Below are 22,579 nucleotides of genomic sequence, written 5' to 3' on the forward strand. Positions count from 1 at the left end.
CTGGCCTGCCACTGCCACTGCTGCTGCCCCCACCACACCGCATCCTTTCTGCCCTGGATCCACCCCTCCTACCTGTCTGGATGAGTATTTCTTTTTTTATGTCTTTGTTTGTTGGACTTCCATGCAGCTCGGTTTTCTGGAACTTCTGATTGCCTCTAGTTTTGAGGTAGTTGTATTCCTTCTTAGTTGTGGAAGGAGATGCACAGTGTCTGTCTTGGCCTCCATCTTGGCTGGAAGTTGAGAATTCTTAAATACCCCTAAATAATCCCATATTTCAAGGCTTAGCAGTTTCCCATTTTAGATGAATGTATTGGGTCTTGAATGCTTGTTTAGCAAGAGTTTATCTGATGTTCTTGCAGGGACATTGCTTTAGGGTTTGTTAGGGAGATGGAACAATAAGATGTGGTGGGTGGAGCAAAGGTTCCAGAGTCTAATGGACCTGAATTCTAACCTCAGTTCTATGGGACGTGGATAAATTATTTGACCTCTCCCAGTGGGTTTCCTTACCTATAAAATGGGGATAATTATATCTGCCTCTTAGAATTATGAACATTACATGATATTGAGTATGTAAGGTGATCAGCCACATACTGGGGCACAGGAGATGCTCAGATTGTATGAGGTCTTTTTCCTGCTCTTCTCCTTCCTAAGAACAAGAGCCTAAGAAAGAGGTAGTTGTGGGGGAGGGGATAAGAGACAGTGGTGAGAACAACTCTTGTCTTAGATTTAAAAATTTGTCTGGGATTAGTCCCATTGATTATTATTGCTTAATTGGCATGTAAAACTAGGAAACCTGAAACTTTTTCCAGTTATATAATTTTATTGGAACAACCTGACAGGCTTCTACAGTTCTTTTGTGCAAATTAGAAAAGGTACCTCCATGGGGGTAGCAGCCCTCTGGGCATATGGCTTGGGAATCAGACTGGGTCTCTGGGCATGTTTGAAAAAGGGCCATTTCCTCTGGGACAATGTAGCCCTGAGTCAGATACACAGGCTTGCAGGAAAAACACAGGTCAGGTATCAGCCCTCATCTGCACCCTTGGTCAGTTGCCCCTATGCAGTGAACTACCTGCCAACCATATGAGACAGGCTTGCCAGCTAGAGACAAAAATTTGCAGTAAACTTGGACTCTGTCATCACATGCAGAAATTTGTGGAGGAAAAACTATTTATTATTTGAGGCACAAGACCTGGTTCAAATCGCTTCCATGTCTAATTCTGTAACCCAGGGCCAGATTATGAAGCAGGTAAACACGCCATTTGTAAAACAGTAATAACATTGTTCTTAGTTATCTATTGCTGTATAATAAGTTATCCTAAAATTTTGCATCTTAAAAAATAATAAGCATTTATTATCTCACAACTTCTGTGGGTCAGGAATTTAGAAGCAGATAGCTGGTTCTTGTGTAGGATCTCTAGTGAGACCTTAGTCAAGATTTTTATAGGTCAATAAATCTAATATGCCATATCAATAGAATAAAAAAAAACCCACATGATCAGTTTTATAGATATAGAATAAGCATTTGACAAATCTAATACTCTTCCATGATAAACACACTCAACAAAGTAGGAATAGAGGGGAACTTCCTCAACTTGGTAGACGACATCTATGAAAAACTCACAACTAACACTATATTGTACTTGATAGTGAAAGACTAGATGCTTTCCCCTGAAAATCAGGAAAAAGACAAGAATATCACTCTCATCACTTCTATTCAACATTGTATTGAAGGATCTAGCCAGGGCAATTATGCAGGAAGAATTGAAAAGTTCATCCAGATTGGAATGGAAAAAGTAAATCAATCTGTACTTTTAGATGACATGATCTTATACATAGATAATCCCAAGGAATCTACAAAAAACTATTAGAACTAATAAATTAGTTCTAGGTTGCAGAAGACACTTGCAATAAACAGAAAACAAATTTAAGAAAATCGTATTTATAATATTATCAAAAAATAAACTACTTAAGAACATATTCAACAAAAGGAGTGTAAAATGCTCTGAAAAACTACAAAACATTTTTGAAATAAACCAAGATCCAAATATATAGAAATCATTCTATATTTATGGATTAGAAAACTTAATACTGTTAAGATGGTAATACTCCGCAAATTTCCCTACTGAGCCAATGTAATCCCTGTCAGAATCTCTGCTCACTTTTTAGACAAACTGACTCTAAAATTAATATAAAGTTACAGGGACCCAGAATAGACAAATAATCCTGAAAAAGAAGAACAGATTTGGAGGATTCCTACTTCTCAATTAAAAATCTTGTTAAAAACAATAGCAATCAAGACAGTGTGGTACTGGCATAATTATAGACAAATAGATCAATGGATGAGAAGTGAGTCCAGAAATAAATCCATGTGTCTATAGTCAACTGAGTTTTGCCAAGGCCCTTCCATGGGGAAAAGAATAGTTTTTCCAATAAATGGGGCTGAGACAACTGTGGGGCTGAGACAACTGCGTATTCACACACAAACAAGTGAAGTTAGATGATCTCACACCGCATACAAAAATTAACTCAAAATCTGTCAAAGACTTAATTGTAAGAGTTTAAATTGCAAAACTCTTACAAGAAAGCAGAAGTAAGTCTTCATGGTCTACTATTTGGCAATGGATTCTTAGATGTGACATCAAAAGCACAAGCTGTAAAGGAAAAAAAAAGAGTTAAATTGGACTTCATTAAAATTAAAATATGTTGTGTTTCAAAAAACACTGTCAAGGAAGTGGAAAGACAACCCACAGAATGGAAGAAAATATTTGGAAATCATATATCTGTTAAGAGACTTACATCTAGAATATACAAAAACCTATAACTCAATATTACAAAACAAATAACCCAATTAAAAAATGGGCCAAGTACCTGAAAAGATGTTTTTCCAAAGAAGATATACAAATGGCCACTAAACACACGAAAAGATGTTCAACATCATCAGTCATCAGGGAAATGCAAATCAAAACCACAGTGAGATGCCACTTCATACCCACTAGGATTGTGAGAATCAAAGGCAGATATAACAAATGGTGGTGAGTATATAAAGAAATCAGAATCTTCATATGCTGCTGGTAGGGATATAAAATGGTGCACTTTTGAAAACAGTCTGGTAGCTCCTCAAATGATTAAATATAAAGTTATCATATAACCCAACAATTCCACTCCTAGGTATATACTAGAGAGAAATAAAAACATATATTCATACAAACAGCTGTATATGAATATTTATCACAGCCATTATTCATAATAGAAAGAAGTTGAAAACAACCCAAATGTCCATGAACTAGAATCATCCATAAAATGAATAAAGTACTGGTATATGCCACAACATAAATGAACCTTGAAAATGTTATGCTAAGTGTAGGAAGCCAGTCCCAAAAGACCATATATTATATGATTACATTTATATAAAAGGTCCAGAAGAGGCAAATCTCTAGAAACAGAAAGCAGATCAGTAGTTGCTTAGGATTGAGCAGTATGGGTTGATAGCTTGGTAGCTAAAAGATAAGGGATTTCTTTTGAAGTGATGAAAATGTTCTAAAAGACTGTGGTAATAGTTACACATATATGTGAATATACTAAAAACCATTGAATTGTACACTTTAATGGATGAATTGTGTGATATATGAATTATATTCCAATAAACTTGTCATTTAACTAAAGATGTTGAGAGAGGCTGCATTTATTGGAATTCTTTTTTTTTTTTTTTTGCAATGAATCAAATTTTTTTTTTTTTTTACAGTTTAAAGTTCTATATTTTCATGCTTTGCAGATATTTCATAAAGAATTTTTTAATGTGTTTTATTGATTATAATATTACATTTGTCCCAATTTCCCTTCCCTCTGCTCCCCTCCACCTGGTGGTCCCCCTCCCTCCAGTTGTCCCCCCCTTTTAGATCATGTCCATTAGTTGTGCATATAGTTCTTCTCAACCTCTGTCTATTCCATTCCCTCCTACCATGATCCTTAATTCCTATATCATCTCCCTCCCTCTCCCCATTCCCCCTCCCTGTTGACCTCCCCCCAATATGTTCCCTGTACCTATAGTTCTTTTTCCACTCTTGTTGTCTGTTTAGTTTGCCTTTGTTTCAATTCCCTAGCTTCTGTTGTTTCTTGTGATGCAGTTTTCATTTTAGATTTCATAGTCTTGATCCTCCTTTTTCTAAACTAGTCCCTTTAACATCTCATATAACAGTGGTTTGGATCTAATGAACTCTTTCAGTTTTATTTTGTCCTGGAAACACTTTCTCTGCCCTTCTATTCTGAATGACAATTTCGCTGGATAGAGTATTCGTGGTTGTAGGTTTTGGATTTTCATTACTTTGAATATTTCTTGCCAGTCCCTTCTTGCCTGCAGGGTCTCCCTTGAGAATGGAATTCTTGATAGGGGCTGTAGGATCCACTTCTAAGTTGCTCCTGGCTGTTGTCAGGAGACCTCCATCCCTCATTATTGGGCTGCTGAATTAGAACCAATAGGATATATAAAGATAGAAACAGATAAAGATATATAGATATATTTATTTCATAATAGGAATTGGCTCATGCAGTTATGAAGCCTGAGAAATTCCATGATCTGCTCTCTGCAAGCTGGAGAGCCAGGTGAGTGGGTGGTGGTATTCAGAGTCTGAAGGTTTGAGAATCTGAGGACCAATGGTATATGTACCAGTTTGAGCCCAAAAGCCCCCATACTAGAAGTGCCAATGTCCTGAGGCAGGAGAAGATGGATGTCTCAGCTCCAGCAGAGAGAAATTGCCTTTCCTCTACCTATTTGTTCTATTTGGACCCTCCATGAATTGGATGATGTCCACCTATGTTGGTGAGGACAGTCTTTTTGATACAGTCTGTTGATTCAAATGCTTATCTATTTCAGAGACACTCTTGCAGATACACCCGGAAACAATGTTTCAGCAGCTATCTGGGCAGCGCATGTAGCCCTGTCAAGTTAACATAAAATTAACTATCATAGCTGTTGAGTGTCTTCCTAAGATTGAAGCTGGCTTTTCCCAGAGAGTGAGTGGATGACCCATGAATAGAAGAAGTAAGGTGAAAGCTGCAATGTGTTTTATGACCTACCCATGCAGGTCGCACTCTATCATTTCTGCAATATTCTATTGACTGTACAGGTCAGCCCTGTGCAATGTGGGAGTGGCTACGGAAAGGCATGAACACCAGAGGGCCAGAATCATTTGGAGCCATCTTGGGAGCTGCCCACCACAAATACATGCCTCACAGTTCAACTTTCACTGTCAAATGAGGAAATTGGTATAAAACATTTTATAAGCTTTAACCTCCTATTTAAATATTAAATATTATCATTTTGTTTTTGACCTGGATTCATTGTTCAAAGCTAATGGCCGTTTGCCTATTAATGTTCCCTGCTTTTTAGTTGCTCAAAATTCTTTTAGGGTTCTAGAATTCTGCCACTGTCTGCAAAATAGAAGTAAGTTTTTGAGACTATGTGTCCTTGCTGGCATTTTGTTGACAGGAGGAAGCATATGCATATAAGGGATAATAGGCTGGTCTAGCATTTACTGGTTGTGAGAATCAAAGGACCGTTTTAATTTTAGCTCAATTTTGCAGCCCTGCTTTTCAATCTGGTGTTTGTTTCCTCACAGTTTTATTATGTGGGCTGAAAAGATACAACAATGTAAATTGCAAAATTAACAAAGACGAGGAAAAAGAAACCCAGGACTGGAATCTGAGAGGAAACACTGAGTCTCCCTGGGTGATTGTCCAGGGAAAGGCGCTTTGCACTCCAACTTATGTGGAATCTGGTCCAGCTTCAAGCAGGCCCCAGAGTGCTGTCTCAAACAGGATGGAGATGAGGGTGTGGCAGGACTGTAGCCAGATGGCTGTACGTGGCCCACTCCTCCCTCCCGGTTTGCATGGCTTCTGGAACACAACACTCCCCGGCTTTGAAAGCCCTTGACAGCAGTAAATTTCAGGCCTTCTGGTGTTCTTTGGTGATGAGTCTACCACAGATAGTATGTAGAGTTTAGGCTCAATACAATTCTAAAAATACAATCCAAGGCTCACAAGTTAAAGAGCAGAATTTGATTATTTGGGTAGTTTCTGCCCTTGGCTGGAATGTTTCTTTCCAACTCCCTGAGTCTAGACCTTTCTTTGTTTCCAGAGGCTCTCTTAGAAGGTTAGTTTCTTACACTTGTACTCTCAGCTGTCTAAGTAATCTATTCTCTTACCTATCCCGATATCTCTTTCATAATTTTATAAATATTAATGAACATCTGTGTGCGACATTTTCAGAATGATCAGGTATCTTATCTCATCTGATCATGAACGTGACCCTGTGACACAGGTAATGTTACCATCATTTGAAGGCTGAGAGAACAAGAGACAATGAAAGTTGAACAATTCCTTTAGTAGCACCCAACTAGTAACTGGCTCTAAAATCTGCTTTCTCTGGGCTTTCTCCTGACCCCTTTCCTCCTCCTATCTTCAGCCCCAGACACTAGGGTTTTCCTTAACTCACAGCAACACTGTTCTTTCTTGGGGTAACGTGTGACCTGCTACAAATAACCCACCTAGACATAAATAATGCTTTATACATTCTCCTTAAACACTTTGTTCTGGTTTGGGTCATGCTAGGAGCTCCAATATAACCTGATTAAAAGTTAATCAGAAGACAGAGGAAATCCTGGAAATGGCCAGAGACCACTGATACATTATCTGACAACAACTCAAGATTAAGGGCAGCTCTGCCAGCCCCAGATAAATTCTGTAATCATTCCTACTTTCGGAGGTTCCTCCAAATTGGTCTTGCTCAGAGGGGTCTTAGATTGGTTAGGACTCCATCCTGGTTTGGATTCCTATCTTGTGATGGGGTAAAAACTGGACCATCTTCTCTGGGCATGTGGGGGTGGGAGGACCACATGGTTACACCTAAGGCAGAGATATAAGTTCCCTGGTTATCATGTGACACTCCTTAGCGCCTAGCACACTGTAGCACAGAGCACGTACTCAATAAACGCTTCTTTTGAACTTAATCAAATCTTAACCAATATTTTGTCTTTTCTCCCTCCCTCCAGGAAACCTATTCTACAAATAAAATACACTTCACTGAGGTTCCTCCTTATTTCCTCACCTCCCTTCCCCCACTCTTTCTTTTCTTTTCTTTTTTACCTCATTCATGTATTTAAATGGTTACCATTTGAGATTGCCTCCCAGTCTCTGCAGCCCTACACAGAGAAGGGAAAAATATAAACAAATCATAAGCCTCTCCAAATAATCTCATTTGATCTGTCTTTCACCACTTTCACCCACAATGCATATCAAATATAAATTATCATTAATTCATTCCACCCCAAATCCAAGTGTTTGCTCTACTTTATTTCTCACTTCCTGCATTAAGAAGCTATTATCCAAAGTCCTCCACTCCTGTCCCTGGGGAGAGGAAAAGGCAACCTCCTTGTTTTCTGTGGGTGGCCTGAGAGGGTTTCTGAGCAGCTGTTCAAGGAGTTAGATTTCAGCATCTGTACATTCGTGTCTGGATCTCGTTGGGAAGCTGTTAGTATTCAATCAGCTGCTTCTTGAGTACCTACCCGCCATCACCTCTGTTACTTTTTTCCCTTTCTGTTCAATTCTATATTACTTAAACGAACTCTTCTACTTTCTGAGTGTATAGTGTCTTAAGATTAATGAGTATCAGTTGTCTAATACACAGAGACGATTGCAAAATTCTTCAGCTCATGCATATATTGACAATTCTTTCCTCAACCAACTCAGGGACTTGAAGACATCAGAAAAGTGAAATTTAGTAAATAGACTCAAGAAAATGGTACACATTCTCTTGACAAAGGGGACGTGGGAGCAGGCAGAGAAACAGAGATGTGAGGGGCGTGTCCTGCTGCAGAGCTAACTACATTGAGGGGTTGCCAGTACTGCAGAGGAAGGATGAGGACAGAAAATTAGTCATTGACCTTTAGGCAAGTCCTTGGTGACCTTTGGGAGTAAAGCTCCTAATAGAGTAGGAAGTGGAGAAATATATTGTTTTAGGGAAAAGAAAAGAGACTGCTTGTATAGACCGACCAGTGATTTAAGAAGTATGGCAATGGAAAGAAAATAAAAACAGGATTGTAAATAGTAGAAGTAACGTTGAGGAACATTTTTCAAATGATTACAAGTCTCAACGTGCTCACAGACAGAGGAGAAAAGCAGGTGGGGAGAAATGGAGGGGGCAGCTGGAGGGAAGCAGCATGCTTACCCAAGGAGGAAGGCTCAGGAAGAGGTGATGGAATAGTGAGCGTGGTTTCCTTCAGTGAAAGAGGATGCTCTTTCTGGAAGCAACAAAGTCTTTAGAGATAGAGAAGGAAGGTCAGGCATCAATCTTAGATAGAAGATTATCATTTTACGTAAAGACCGCTGAAGATACTGGAAGGGGAAGGAAAACTGAGTGCTTGAAGGATGTGGAATGATGGAAAATTACTCGAGGCATCCACATCCCCAATGTTCTCCACTTACACATGCTCAGATTGGGGGGAAAAATTGGGGAAAAAAATGAGTCGTTGCCTGTCTGCCAGGCAAGTAGTGACACAGCCTCTTTAAAATGCTCCAGAAGAGAAACTAAAATAAATGACCCATGGACATGGACAATGGGGTGGGGATTGACTGTGGGGGAAGGGGTGGGAGGGGCAGGGGGAGTAATTGGGAAAAAGTGGGACACCTGTAATAGAAAAACAATAATAAACAAATTAAAAAAAAAATGTTCCAGAAGCCACGAGAATCAAAAACATAAAAAAAAAAGAAAAAAGAAAAAACAGTACTTCCAGGGCTGACCCAGAGCAGCAGCATAGTTGCAGTGCATTCTGGAATGGCGCTCACAGCTGGCCCTTCACCACCACGTGCCCCATCCAGGTCCCTCTGAGGACTGTGGGAAGAGGCTCCTTCCTGTGTACACAGGTGGAGGACACCACACTTCCAATCTCTAGCGCTGCCTGGGGACCAGCTCAGCTGCCAACACCCTTCCTTTGGGCTGTGAACTCTACTGCATGGTCAGGCACAGGACAGCTTGGAAGCGGTCACAAAAATCCCATACATTTCCTCTCAATTCCAAAAGGGCTTTCCCAAAAATATGATCTCATTTCATGCTCACGGCATCATGGCATTACTGTCCTCAGTTTAAAGATGTCAATCACTAAATGTCTTGAGTGAGGCCGTGGTGCTAATGCACACCTAGGCCTTTTGATTTGAATACCCTGGCTCTTACTGCCATCCACATTGTTTACAATCGACTGATCCATTTTGGTGGTAAAGAGGTGGGTTCTGGGAATCGGGAGGGAAGAATGGAAGACAAAAAGGTAGATGACAAACCTGGATGGCAAAATGCCTGTATTTGCCACCAGCTTAAGCTTGGGGAGGACAGTCTCCTCCTGTTGTGGGTCAGGAAGCCATTTCTAGTTCTGCTAAAGGAACTGATGGTGCCTATACATTTAAAACCTTTTCGTGGAAATAAAAGTCTTAGTGAGTTCTTAGAAGCAGTAGAGTAGGCAATTTATGTGTATGTTTGGTGATGGTGGTGGTGGTTGGAACACAAATAGGAGGGAGAAACGTCTAAAACTACACTTGTCAATTTTTAGACAAACCCAGTTACTTGAAACACAAGAGGGAAATGGCCTATTTCCTCCGCCTTCTCCGTGGATGTGTGCTGGTCTCCTCCTAGGTGAAGGGCACTGACCAGCTGTGTGACCCTGGGAGAGTCGCTTCATCTCTCAGGGCTAGGGCTTCCTTTCCTGAAAGATGAGAAGGTTGCATTAGGTGATTCCTAAGGTCAGACTAAAATTAGTGCCTGAGTCCATGCTTCTGAGGAAAATGGAAGTCATCAGAGCCGGAAGAGAAACGTTCCTTCGTGTGAACTTCCTGTTCAAGGCCTTTTCTGATTTCCCGCAGGAGCAGTGCAATCATTCACGGATCTGAGCAACGGCATCATTTCTTGGAGGTGTGTGTGTTTTGCCCTTGCATTGTTTGCAAAACTGACTGACTGACTGACGGACTGACTGACTAACCAGTTAGCCGACTAACCAGTTAGCCAACTAACCACCCAACTAATCAACCGACCAGCTGACTGACTGCCACATACCTGAACAGCAGCCAGAGAGCGGCAAGGAACCATTGCAGAGGTCCTCGGCTGTGAAAATCAGTGAAGGGAGGCCAACACAGGGAGCGGTGCTGAGCATTCCTTCGGGGATCCTGGGTCTGCAGCATCCAGCAGACCCCAAGTATGAACATGGAACTTGCATAGCCAACGACAGCCAGGCCGTTGTGACTTGGAATGAATCATTTCCAAGTATGAATTTCTCTAAAGCTCCAACGGCGGGAAGGCAGCCCTGTAACTGCCTAGTTCTCCTCAGCTTGCAGGGCATGGGTGATTTTGGTTTCATGTGGCCGTGCCAAGTGTGGAGAGGCCCCGTGTGCACTTTCAGTCATGTGACCTGGTGACTCAGGCCCTTTCTGGTTCATGCTTGTTGGAGTATGGGAACCAGAAAGAAAAGGTGAGAAAAGCCTTTGCAGTAACTCTCTGGGAGGGTCTGAGGTTGAGTAATAGTTTGTTATTATATGGGTTCCCCTGAACCCTTTTTATGTGAGCATAATAAAGTTATCTTATAGCCGCAGAACTGCCATTTTCAGATGACATTTCCAGAGCTCATGTATTCCATCTCCCGTCTCCAACAGAAGTAAGCCAAAAACCATCAGAGGGGAACAGAAAAATCTACATTTCACCACTTCCTTTAATGAAATAGTTTGGTATTTAACTACCTCATCACCAGGAATATTTTTCGTGCCATCTAACCTGAATCCACCCTGCCACGTTTGTTTCATCAGGCTCCCCGCGCACTCTGTGAGACAAGAGTGGAAAATTCATTCCACGACAGTGGGAATGTCTCAGTAACCTTAGGAGAAGATGCTTATTCCAACTTTATTTTCTCTTCCTTGACAATCTAACACCCTCTGTTCTTTCAACTAGATTTCAGGGGTTGTCCCCTTTTGGAATCTTTTGCTGTTAAACCCTTCCTCTCCACAAAGAGACCAGGAGACACCAGCTCAGGGTTTATCATACATTTGTTCTTGTTGACAGGCTATTTTGAAAATACTTTAAGTCTATTTCAGGGCAAAGTGCTCTGTATTTCCAAGCAGGACACATTCTTTTTAATGCAACGATAGTGTGGTGAGAAGTGTGAAAAGTGCCTGGACTTGGGGTCAGAAGTCCTGAACTTGTCACACGCCAGCTGTTCCTTGAGGCACATTCCTCAACCTCTGAGAGGTTCAGTGCACTCATTTGGAAAACAGAGAAACTGGGGCTTTAACCTCTGAGGTCATTGTGAAGATAAATAAAGAAGTGTACTATGTAAAATTGCTGAGAATAATGGCTTATGCTTAACAGGTGACCCACTGACATGAATTCATATTCCTTAAGGGCAGGGCCTGTAACTTCCATTTCTGACGTTTTTCTTGATAAGATCTCAGGACGCTGCTTTGTCTAGGGGTAAGCTTAATGAGTATAGCTGACTGCCCTTTTATTTGGTAGCTGAGAACAAGCAAGCTGAACAGGATTTGAGGCCATTTTGTGGTCTGGTGAGGTCTGAGAAGTCAAAATTGAGGGCCCCCATGCCAAGTGGGTTGAAGGAGGTGGGGAGGAGGGTGCAGTGTGTGTCTGAGCCAGGGAACCAGGTGTGGCAAGATCCACGGAATAGGAATCTAGGGGAAATAGAAAAACTGAGGATTTAGTTCTATTTGGAGGCCAGTAATGTCCCCATGGAAAAAAATCTGTCTCTTGTAACTTCACCAGTTCTTAGAGTTCATCTCTGTGCTGCTTTCTGTCTATTTATGTGTTACTTCAACAAACCCATTTGGATGCTTATCTGTGAGAAGTGGGAGCTTCTTTTTCCAGGTGTTCAGGCTGATTATCTAGAAGGGTGCAGAAGTAACTGCTGCAAAAATAATTTATTTTATTTCCCTGAAAACACAGGATCTTGCCTCCACCTGATTCCTTAGCCCTTCTTCTCCTCAAGGGTTCAATACCCATGTGGTGGCTGCATTGATGCTCTAGTGAGTACAAGGGACAAATGTCAACACTACTTTAATGTGACTCCAGGTGAAGTGGGCAGGATTACTTAGGAGTTGAGCAACCTGCTCCACAAGGGTTCTGTGGAAGGAAATGAGATTTGGGTGGGAAACACTAAGCCTGGAGATTACCGAGGGTCAGGGAAGGGTTTGTTTATAGAGGGTGAGGCCTTCTCTCTTTTTTCCCAGTGGGCCAGATGAATGGAGGCATGAGGGGCAGGAGACTGTTGGGAAGGTCAAGAAAGGGAAGGTCACACCCAATCCACAGCTCACCCCTTTGATCAAGCAAAGTAAAGCAGTCTGGCAGCAGCTGCTCATTTATTTTTCTACCCTGAGTTCTTGACCCACAACAGGATACCAGGCAGTAAATAGCTACTCATGCGCCGTGGTTTTTGGTTTGTGGAACAGCAGACACAGAGAGCTGAGTTAAACACATTCCTCAGTTCATCAACAGGCTGTGCAAGGTTGCATTCTGGCTTTATTCTGCTTATTTGTTTTGCCCTTTCATTGCTGATCTTCACTCCCATTTCGCTTCTGCCCCTGCACCAGACTCCCTCCCCTCACCCTAGCTGCCACTCACTGGCTCACATAGGACAGTCTCTAATGAAAGGACAAGTACTCTTGAACTTGTGCTCCTATGGACCTCCATAAGAGCCTCTCTGGGCACAGACCCAGCATAGGGGATTTCTGGCATAAGTTATATAAATATTTAATTTTCATCCAATACTCCCTGGTTGCTTTCTAGAAAGGGCATGCTGGTTTAAGGCTGCTCCAGAAACACATGACTAAGTTATTTCCCTGAAGTTTCTCCATCACTTGGTATTACTCCATTTCCTAATTACTGTAAATTGGATGTGTAAAAAGTAGTCACTATTTTAAAATTTGTAGTCCTCTGATTTTCAGGTCTTCCTAGAAATACATATCTCACACTTGGTATCCATTCTTGAAATTGTGTATTTCATCTTTTGCTCAATTTTCTTTTGGGTTTTCAAACTTTTTTCATGTTGACTTGCAAGAGTTTCTTGTATATGTGAGACATAAAGAATTATTTATGTATGTAGATACAATAATTTTTGTGTGTGTTGTTCTTATCCAGTTTTGGGATCAATGTCATACTTATTAATCTCATAAAGTGATTGACATTTTAACTTCTATAATGGTTATTTATCTATGCAAGTTTTAAATTCATTCTATAAATTCCCTGTAATGTGTCTAGTTATGGATCCTCCCAATTATCTATGTTGTATAACACTCTACCCTGGCTGGTTTGGCTCAGTGGATTGAGCGTCGGCCTGCGAGCTAAGTGTCGCTGGTTCGATCTTCTAGTCAGGGCACATCAGAGAAGGAAAACTCTGATTCCAAAAAACCTCCGCTGCCTTGCGGCATACCTCTTCAGGGGAAAGGCTAAGGGGGTAAACCCCGACAGAAAATCCGGAGCCGGAGTCCCTAAGGCGGTTCGACGTTGTAGTCAACACCGGCAACTCCTGCGGCGCACCTGAAACCAAGCTGTATTGACTCCGTCTTTCCCTTGGACCCTTCAGCTGCGAAGAGAGGGGGGGTCTGCTGCATGGGCAACAGCAGACCCTCCATATCACCCTGCCCAGGCTCTGTAGCTTCAGCTTCACTGGAGAGGACACTCCAGCGTCATCGCAAGATGTCGATTCAACACAGGAGGAGACAGATACCGTGTCACTCCCGAGTCGGACTGCACAACCATTCTCGGCGGTGCAGATAGACTCTTAAGAAGCTACACCATCGTCTCTCGAGACGGATGGCTGCCGATGATAACACTCTATAAGTCTTTTTAATTCTACTTCTCTATTCCATATCTTAACTTCCATTTTTGATTTATTTTTTTTTAGAAAAAGTTAAAGTTTAAATAGCATTTATTTATTCATTCTCAATTAACACAAGTCTCATAATGTTCTCTTGTATTTATTCCTCTTGTTACTGGAGTACTTTTTGCAAGAGACTATTAAAAGAGGTTTACATGTGCCTGAGAATCATTAATTTGCCTAAAATTTTAAAGATAGTTTAATCAGTGTTAAAGTTCTAAGTTGAGGATTCCTGTCTTTCAACAATGAAAAAATTATTCTCTTGACTAGTATCATTGTTGATATTAAGAATTCCTGTTCTTTTACAAGAGATCTATGCCTTCTCTCTGGAAATGTTTGTAATTGTCATTTTGGTTTTTGGTTTCTTGGAACACACATTTATTTTACTTACTTTTCAGCCCTTATGATAGGACAGCAAAGGAATTAAAACGGGTATAAACTTCAACAATGAAGAGAATGTGGAGTGGGTCTTCAGAGGCTAAGCAATAGTGTGATATATGGATTATAGGGAGCAAGAAGGACTGAAGGCTGATGAAGTGAGGTAAACAGAGGAAGATGCTGTGAAGACCATACACACGGCAGGTGGCTGTCAAAGGTGATTTTTCTTACAGAGTCCTGGATGGGCTGAGTACTAAGAAATGTACATTTGATGGTGGACAAGAGGGAGATACAGGCCCAGAGAAACCCCTTACTTCAGAGGGGAAAGATTGTTCCCCTCTAAAGAAATCGAATAAGCCATTCTTGGTGTGGGAGTTAATGCCACGTTTGGGCTTCATTTCTACTCACCCTGAAATGGAGCCCAGTAGTCAACAATGCCCACTGGTGTACACTGAATTTATGGTCAGTTTTGCTAATCCTCCCAGTGACTAGATATTAGAGAGAATTGTGATACATGAAGAAGAAATACTGTGAAATAGAAAAACGATCAAATAAGAAAACAAGAGGTAATTCAGAGTAAATAAGGAGCTTGAATGAAATGAATTTATTCCTTAGAGATACTTATAAAGACTCTACATCAATTAAACAAGAAAAAAAGCTCATTAAAAAGTTGGAGAGTAAAAAGAGGAAAAATCAATAAAAAAGACATATATGAAATGATCAACAAAAATCAGGATGACCTGGTAGCTCAGTGGATTAGAGCATCATCTCAATATTCCAAGGTTGCAGGTTTGATTCCTAGTCAGAGCACATCTAAGAAGGAACCAATGAATGCATAAATAAATGGTACAACAAATCTCTCTCTCTCTCTCTCTCTCTCTCTGTCTGTCTCTCTCTTCCCCTCCCCTTACTCCTCCCCTTCTTTTATCCCTCTCTCTGTCTCAAAAATAAACAATCAGTAATAATAATTTTAAAAGTTCTGCTTAGAATAACCCCGGAGCTCAACATTCAACTGACAGGAGAACTGAAAAGAAAAATATGTGAGAAGGAATAACAAAAAAAAAAGAGAGAGAGAATTTCCCAGAGTTGGAGGATAAAAAAGTTAAGAAACAAGTGTTTACCTCATACCCACTATAATAAATAAAAGACAGCAAATGTAATATTTAAAAATCCAGAACACTAATAATAAGAGATTTTAAATGTTTCCAGAGAAGAGGAGGGGAGAGAAAGAGAGAGAAATTAATAAAAACGATAACCCACACATAAATGGGCACTAGAGACTTGTAAGAACAACACTAGATGCTGAAAGACAATTTAAAAAATGCTTAAAATTATGAAGAAAAATGACTTTCCACTAGGATTCTGTATCCAGCATAAATAATTGTGAATTTTGAAATCAGAAGAACAGACGTTTTGAGACAGGTGAGGTGCTTAAGTCTATACATTAAAAAATAATTTAAAAAAATTTCAATGACAGTTGACATACAATATAATATTAGTTTCAGGTCTGCACATTTTTTTAAGGAGGTCATTTGAGAACACACTCCTGCAAGACGAGGGAGTAAGGTAAGCTAGAGGGAAACGTAGGATTCTGGAAACGGTATCTCCAGCCTTGGACAGTGGTGAAGAGAGATGCAGGTGGCAGTCTTGCTGCAGGTCTAGTGAGAGACTAGTACAGATGCTATAGCTGAAAGAAACACTAATTTGTGTCCTCTACCATTTATGAAGACATCGTAAGCACAGAAAGGTTAGGCCATTGACTCAGATGACAGAAGTGCTAAGTAGTAAGTTAGCAGCTGGGACCCATCCTGACTGACCTCCCAGCCTGAACTCCTTCTTAGTCCTTATCATACGTTGTTTTTTCCTGTAACTTATCTTAAGGTGAGTAAAGGTTTCCACTGGGAAAATGAAAATAGCAGTATATTCCATGTGTGCAAACCACTCATTGCAAAAAAAAAGCTATGTAAAATTGCTAAATTAAGAAATAACTTTAGAGAAATCAAAAAATAGTTCCTAGAGAAATGAAAGTAACCACCAGGAGAGAAAATTTAGAGAGTGAAGAAGGGTCACTTAGTTGAGGGAGAGGGCTTGTGCAGGGGGAAGAAGAGGGAGGCAAGAGACAGTTTCTTTGCATGTTGAGACTTCCTCACCTTTAAAACAAATAAATTATGTGCAGGTATTATATGAAAAATTGAAAACTTTTTCCTTTTTGTATTTTTAAAATGATAAATAGGGCATGTTTGGAAGATGAGCCAAATGAGGAATTACAGGATGTGCAAAGGCACGGAAGCAGAAAAGTTCATGGCTTGGCGCAGAACAGAACGGCGGTTGGGGGCTGGTAGGAGTAGCGGGAGATGCCTCTGGAACAGTAGACCAGGGCAAGGCTGTGAAAAATGTCCGATGCCATGCTAAGAAGTTGAGACTTTCTTTTGTTGGCAACGGAGAAATATGAAAAATTTTGAGCAGCGCGATTCCATCTGTGTTTTAGAAGGCCCATCCTTATGGCAATTGGGAGTAGAGTTTGTAAATGGCGAGAAACAGGAGGGCCAGAGCAGAGGCAGGCACAGCTGTCTAAGAAACTCTCACGGGCCCGAATTAAGGCTTTCAACCTGCAGGGAAACGGAAGTTAACAGAACTGTGACTGGGACCAAAAATCTTCTGGCTACTTTCGTTACCTCCCGGACTGCCGTCTGCCGTCCATCGCCCTCCTGTTGGCTGGGGCGGCCCCTGTCCAGTGACAGCACTGATGGACCAGCGGGTGGGTGGCAGCAAGTGGGCCACGTGGCATCACCCCTCCCCATCTCATTTGGGAGTCACTGGGAGCCCATGCCTGGGTGGTGTCTGATTTCAGCTTTTTAGACCTTACTATAAAATATTTTTTGGCCATTTTTCAAGACATGTTTTAGCTTTTAGTACAGGATTTTTGCTAACTTCTACCCCTCACCCCCTTTAATGATTCCCTTGGTTTTTTTATAAGCAGTTTTTCAATTTTTTCCCTCCTGCCTTGCCAGCTCATCTAAGAAGTAGGATTTTTTTCCCTCTTCTTTTTATTATTAGTATTGATATTTTTAAAATAATAAAATGGAAAAAATGAATGTAAACTTCTGGCCTCCTGCTTTCTAGGTTTCCACCCACTGCTGCTGTCCCTTATTAACATTCTGCCCTGCTGGGTTTGTGTGTCTGTGTGACCAGGAGCCTCAGATGGCTATGGTGCAGTCTCTCCTGTTACCATTATTTCCTCCCTGCCTTCTTACCTACTTCCATCCCTGCCTTTCTCCTGCCCTCTGGTTGCCAGGCAACATAGCTCAGGGGCAATAGAGGCTGCTGGCAGTGCCCAGCTGAAAAAGCACTGGTGTTTCTCCCTCTTGTAGCAGCCTCCTGGCTGGGAGTTGAGCAGCTTGCTGAAGGTCAAAGGCAGCCATCCATAGCTGTTGCATTCTCTACACTATGTGTAAACCTGACTCTGAGGGGAAATACTTGAAGGCAAGGAATGGGGGTGAAGTAGGGCAGTTAGTTTTCCCTTCACGCCCAAGAGGCCACGTGGCTCCTGCCTTCTGGCAAGAGTGGGTCAAAGTTGAGCTGAACAAGTCTGTGCATTTTAGGAATGTGAATTTCATTTCTTTCTATGCCTCTTCTTCCACAGACTGTGACTGAGATTTAGGTTTGACGTTGCAAACATGACAAATTCACTTGCTAGTCGAGACTGAATTTTTTAGTTGGAGATCTACTTCCCTGTATCATGTTACTCAGAATATGGTCTGGGGACCAACAGCACGAACATCACCTGGGAGTTTGTGAGAATGGCAAACCTCAGTCCTACCCCAGATCTGCTGAACCAGAATCTGCATTTTGTCTGAATGGCCAGGTCATTTCTTTTAAACTTTAGAATTAAACTTCAGAATCATTAATTAAACACTCTACTGTCCACTTAGTTAAATGAGAACATGGGACTGACTGTAGGACTTTTCGTGTTCCAGAGATTTCTGCCTTTCCCCTGCCCAGTGGTGCATCATAGAACCACAGCCCTGGGGTCTTCCTGGGACTTATGTAGAGGGGTGTGTGCAAATGCAGAGACCGTCTTAGCCTGGCAGGAGCCCCTTCCCCTTTCTTTTTCAATCTTTATTTTACCCAGGCGTGAGGCCAGGCATGTGCAGATATGTTATCTCACCCTATCCTGGCAAGATCTTATGGGATAACAAAACAGGGTTATTGATCAAGTTTTAACGAATCCCAAAGATGAAGAAATGACTATCTAGTTCAAGTTCACAGAGCTAGGAATGGAACTTACTATTGTGATTGCCGAATATCTCACTTTCCAACTTCCTTTTGCATGTGACTTAGGTAAGGACTTCCAGTCCTTTTCAACATGAAGCTCAGCAAAGTAATTACTATGAAAAGAAAAAGCAATCAGAAACAAAATGCTGGGTTTGGGTTGAGTCATAGATTCCACCCATAGGGATAAAACTAAGAACTTTTCCTGAGCCGTTGCAAATGATTCCAGTAGTTCAGAGGCCTTTTTTGAACGAGAGGTTACATGGATTGAGTTTCAAAGAAAAAAAACGTTGAAAGAAATCTTCCAGATGAGAATGGTCTCCAGATGTGAACATTACTCTTCCAGATGTGTGGAAGCATGGGGTAGGGGAGTGAGATGCCTCACATGTCTGTAAAATGAAATGGAAAAACAGCTCTCAGCCACAGGGGAAAGTAGGACAAGGGGAAGAGAAATGAAATGAGAGAAATGGAATCCAAGTTAAACTCTTCAATGTGGGGCCAAGCTAACTGGAAGGAATCATTCCCACGTGGGCTGACGTTTTAAATATGCGAGTCGACATAGAGGCCACACCTCAAACTGTGCTGCTAGAGAGAAAACTCAGTCTGTGGTTCAGAAAATGTATTTTGCCTGCAGGAACTCATGCTCCTCTATGCGGATCTGATTCAGCCCCTTAGAGGAGTTTCCCAATGAAGCATCAAAGCTGCAGAGCAGGCAGGACAGGCTTTGAGTCTTACTTGCAAGAGAAGAGAACTGAGGCCAGAAATGCAGAAGAAGGAGCCAGCAACTGCACAGTTCTTTCTTTCTTCAACTTCTGAATCAGCAACAAATTCTCTCAGGGATCACCTGGTTTGTTCCTTTTCAATGGCTAGGAAGTCCCATGTTTCACAGATGAGTAAATCTGAAACCACAGAAAACAGGTTTTGTGGCCAAGTGGTTGTGGTTTGTCACATCTCTGAAATCTGAACCATTGTCCAACTCCTGGCTGGAATAAAACCCTTTTATTTCCCCCTGCTTAGTATCCTCACCGTCTCCAGAAAGATCAGCCAAATTACTGCTCCAGGTATACATCTCCCAACCTTCCCACTTTCGCGCACCTTCCTCTTCCTCCTCTCCATTTCCGTGTTACTCTGGACATGTGATTTATATTGCTTCTTACTGTGCCGGTCCCACTGGTGGCAGTCTACATTTTTTTTTATCTCCCTCAGGATTTAAAGAACATAAACCAACAAAATCAGTAAATTTAAGTTGCTGATTATTTATTTTATTCAAACATGTGCACATGTAACAATGCCTATGTACTGGTCACACACACACACACAAGGCATAATGTCTGACCAATATGCTAATAATACAATTAATAATTACTAAGTTGTAAAAGTTTTAACTAGCCACCTTCTATTTTCCTATGTGGGGCCTAATGCAGTGTATTTCCCAGTGATCTGGAGCTCAACGTATTTCTCAAAGCCCACACCAGTCAGAAGGTAGAGAAGGTGTTGAGATCATTGCAAAGGGATCCCAGGAGTCATGCACCCTTGGGACATACATAGATGTCATTACTCCGGGAATCAAGTACCAGGAAGTACGGTAGTATCACATTCATGATCATGACCATCATCATCATCTCTATTGGCTCATTAAGAGTTCTTTATTTCCTTTTTTTATAATCTAATTGAAGTTGAATCCTCAAGCTATTTTTTAAGCCTGACTCTGAGCAAATTTTGATATTACATTTAGTACCTGATTCCATTTTTATAAAATTGATTCTGTCCTGACACACTAGAATGTACGTCTTTAAATTTGTATACTAAAACTCACTAATTGGTTTAAGGCTTAGGAAAATAAGTAAGTTAAGTTTAGTTCAGTCTGTAGTTCAGAAAATGTATATACTTCATTCTGACTTTTGACTACAAACTTGGTGTATTTCATGCTTTTGAATCAGATAGATTCTGTTTGTCATTTGTGGTGGCAAATTATTTTGTTCTTGTAAGTTGGTTGTTTTCATTTTTTATAAAAAAAAATTCCAGGGAGCCCGTTGTTACCGTGAGTCTACTTTGCTCCACAATGCTACACCGGAGGCCTTGAGTCATTGCATCCTGCACAAATAAGGGCTATTAGGATTCTCCTCTGCCTTCTTTTCTGGGCTTTCCCCACACTTCATAGCTGAGTCACACACCTCCAGCTCCAGGAGAGATAGTGCTTAAAATTTTTTTTCAATTACAGTTTACATTGAATATTGTTTTGTATTAGTCCTTTTCGTTGTACAGCATAGTGGTTAGATAATCGTATACTTTTCAAAGTGTTCCCCCCAATTCTTCAAGTATTCCCCTGGCATCATACATAGTTGTTACAATATTATTGATTATATTCTCTACACTGTACTTCACATCTCTGTCACTTATTTTGTAACCACCAATTTGTAGTTCTTAATCTCTTCACCTTTTCACTCAGTCCCCCAACCCTCCTCACCTCTGGCAACCATCAGTCTGTTCTCTGTATCTATGAGTCTATCTCTGTTTTGTTTGTTCCTTTATATTGTTCTTTAGATTCCACATATAAGTGCTATTACATGGTATTTGTCTTTCTCTAACTGACATATGTCAGTTAGCATAATACCCTCTAGGTCCATTCATGCCGTTGCAAATGGTAAGATTCCATTTTTTATGGCCGAGTAATATTCCATTTTATATACAGGGTGGGGAGTACGTGAAAGACAGAGTTTATTCTTATATTATTATTTATTAATTATTGTATTTTTCCATATGAACAACTGTAAACCTACTTTTGCCTATCCTGTATGTACCACAGCTTTCTTATCCACTCGCCTATTGATGGGCACTTGGGTTGCTTTTATGTCTTGGTTATTGTAAATAACAGTGCAATGAACATAGGGGTTCATATATTCATTACACTTGCTTCCCTAGTTCCAACAGGCCTTTCCAGAGAGGAAGCAGATGCCTTTTCTCCTGTCACAGGGCTGGAGAGAGGATCTCAGCCCTGTCCTCTGTAGCAAATCATACCTTGGCAGTGACTAAAGCTCGAAACCCAGCCCTTGTCTTTGAATTCCACAAGGTATAATTTTATTTGGCATGTTCCTTTCTGTTGACTTGTCCTCCACCTTTCTTTTCACCTGCCTGTTATGCTTAGCTCTGCCCTCTTGCATGCATGTGTTAATTCTTATCTTTTGGTGACTTAAGCTACAGAAAATGCTTCAGGAACAAACTGTTCTCCATCCACAAGTTCCTTTCTGCATGCTAAGGCACCTAGTCTTCTAATAGTAATTTAATAGAATGAATCTACCATTTATTGCATGCTTATGTGCCAAGCAATTTACTTACATTTATCACATTTGTTGTTATTAACACTCAGTCAGCTAGATGGTATTATCCCCATTTTACAGATGAAGAAATTGAGACTCAAGGAGGCTGAATGCTTTGCCTAAGGCCCTGCAGCTGGAAATTGGATTAAACCTGGTCCATCTGTCTTCAGAACCTCTTCTCCAAAGACTTTAGTTCTGATTCAGGTTACCCCAGGAGGCCCTCTGTGATTTCAAGAAATCCTCAAATGCCCAAACCAGTCTCCTTGAGTTCATTTTATTAACCAAAATAATGCCTATATGTCTCATAGGTGGTGTAATGAAGTAAAAGAGAGAAGAAAAGTATGTCAGAGCTTGAAAGGTTAGAAATCACCCCCTCTACACTGAAAGGAAGATTTTGGGTTAAAAATTAGATGTTTCCCTTCGAATGACTTTTGTCATAGGTGTGTGAACCTGCCACCACCCTTTTCATTGGGTCAGCTGATTTAACTCTGTAGCTGAACCTGATTGAGGAGATTCCTTTCAGGTTCATGACCCTGCTCTTGGAGATGCAGACTCTGTAACTGGCAGGCCTAAGTGATGGAACAAAGGGCTGGAGTTATCAGAGAGAGATAAAACAGGATCAAGGACTTGATACTCATTTCTATCAACCAATTAAAAGTGCATATATTCATGCTAGAACTTATAACAAGGTAGTGTTTTTGT

The 22,579-nt window shown here is 40.9% G+C and overlaps 1 long non-coding RNA gene across 1 annotated transcript; it reads left to right on the top strand.

The window, feature by feature from the left end:
- The first annotated feature begins 9,895 nt into the window (after positions 1–9,895).
- LOC150011428 (uncharacterized) lies at positions 9,896–22,015 on the top strand. The gene is made up of 3 exons (XR_016510657.1): positions 9,896–9,952; positions 21,483–21,630; positions 21,959–22,015. It is a non-coding gene; the product is annotated as an uncharacterized LOC150011428 (long non-coding RNA).
- The last annotated feature ends 564 nt before the right edge of the window (positions 22,016–22,579 follow it).

The sequence above is a fragment of the Furipterus horrens genome, unplaced genomic scaffold (genome assembly GCF_987537825.1).
Source record: "Furipterus horrens unplaced genomic scaffold, mFurHor1.1.pri manual_scaffold_4, whole genome shotgun sequence".
Taxonomy (NCBI): Eukaryota; Metazoa; Chordata; class Mammalia; order Chiroptera; family Furipteridae; genus Furipterus; species Furipterus horrens.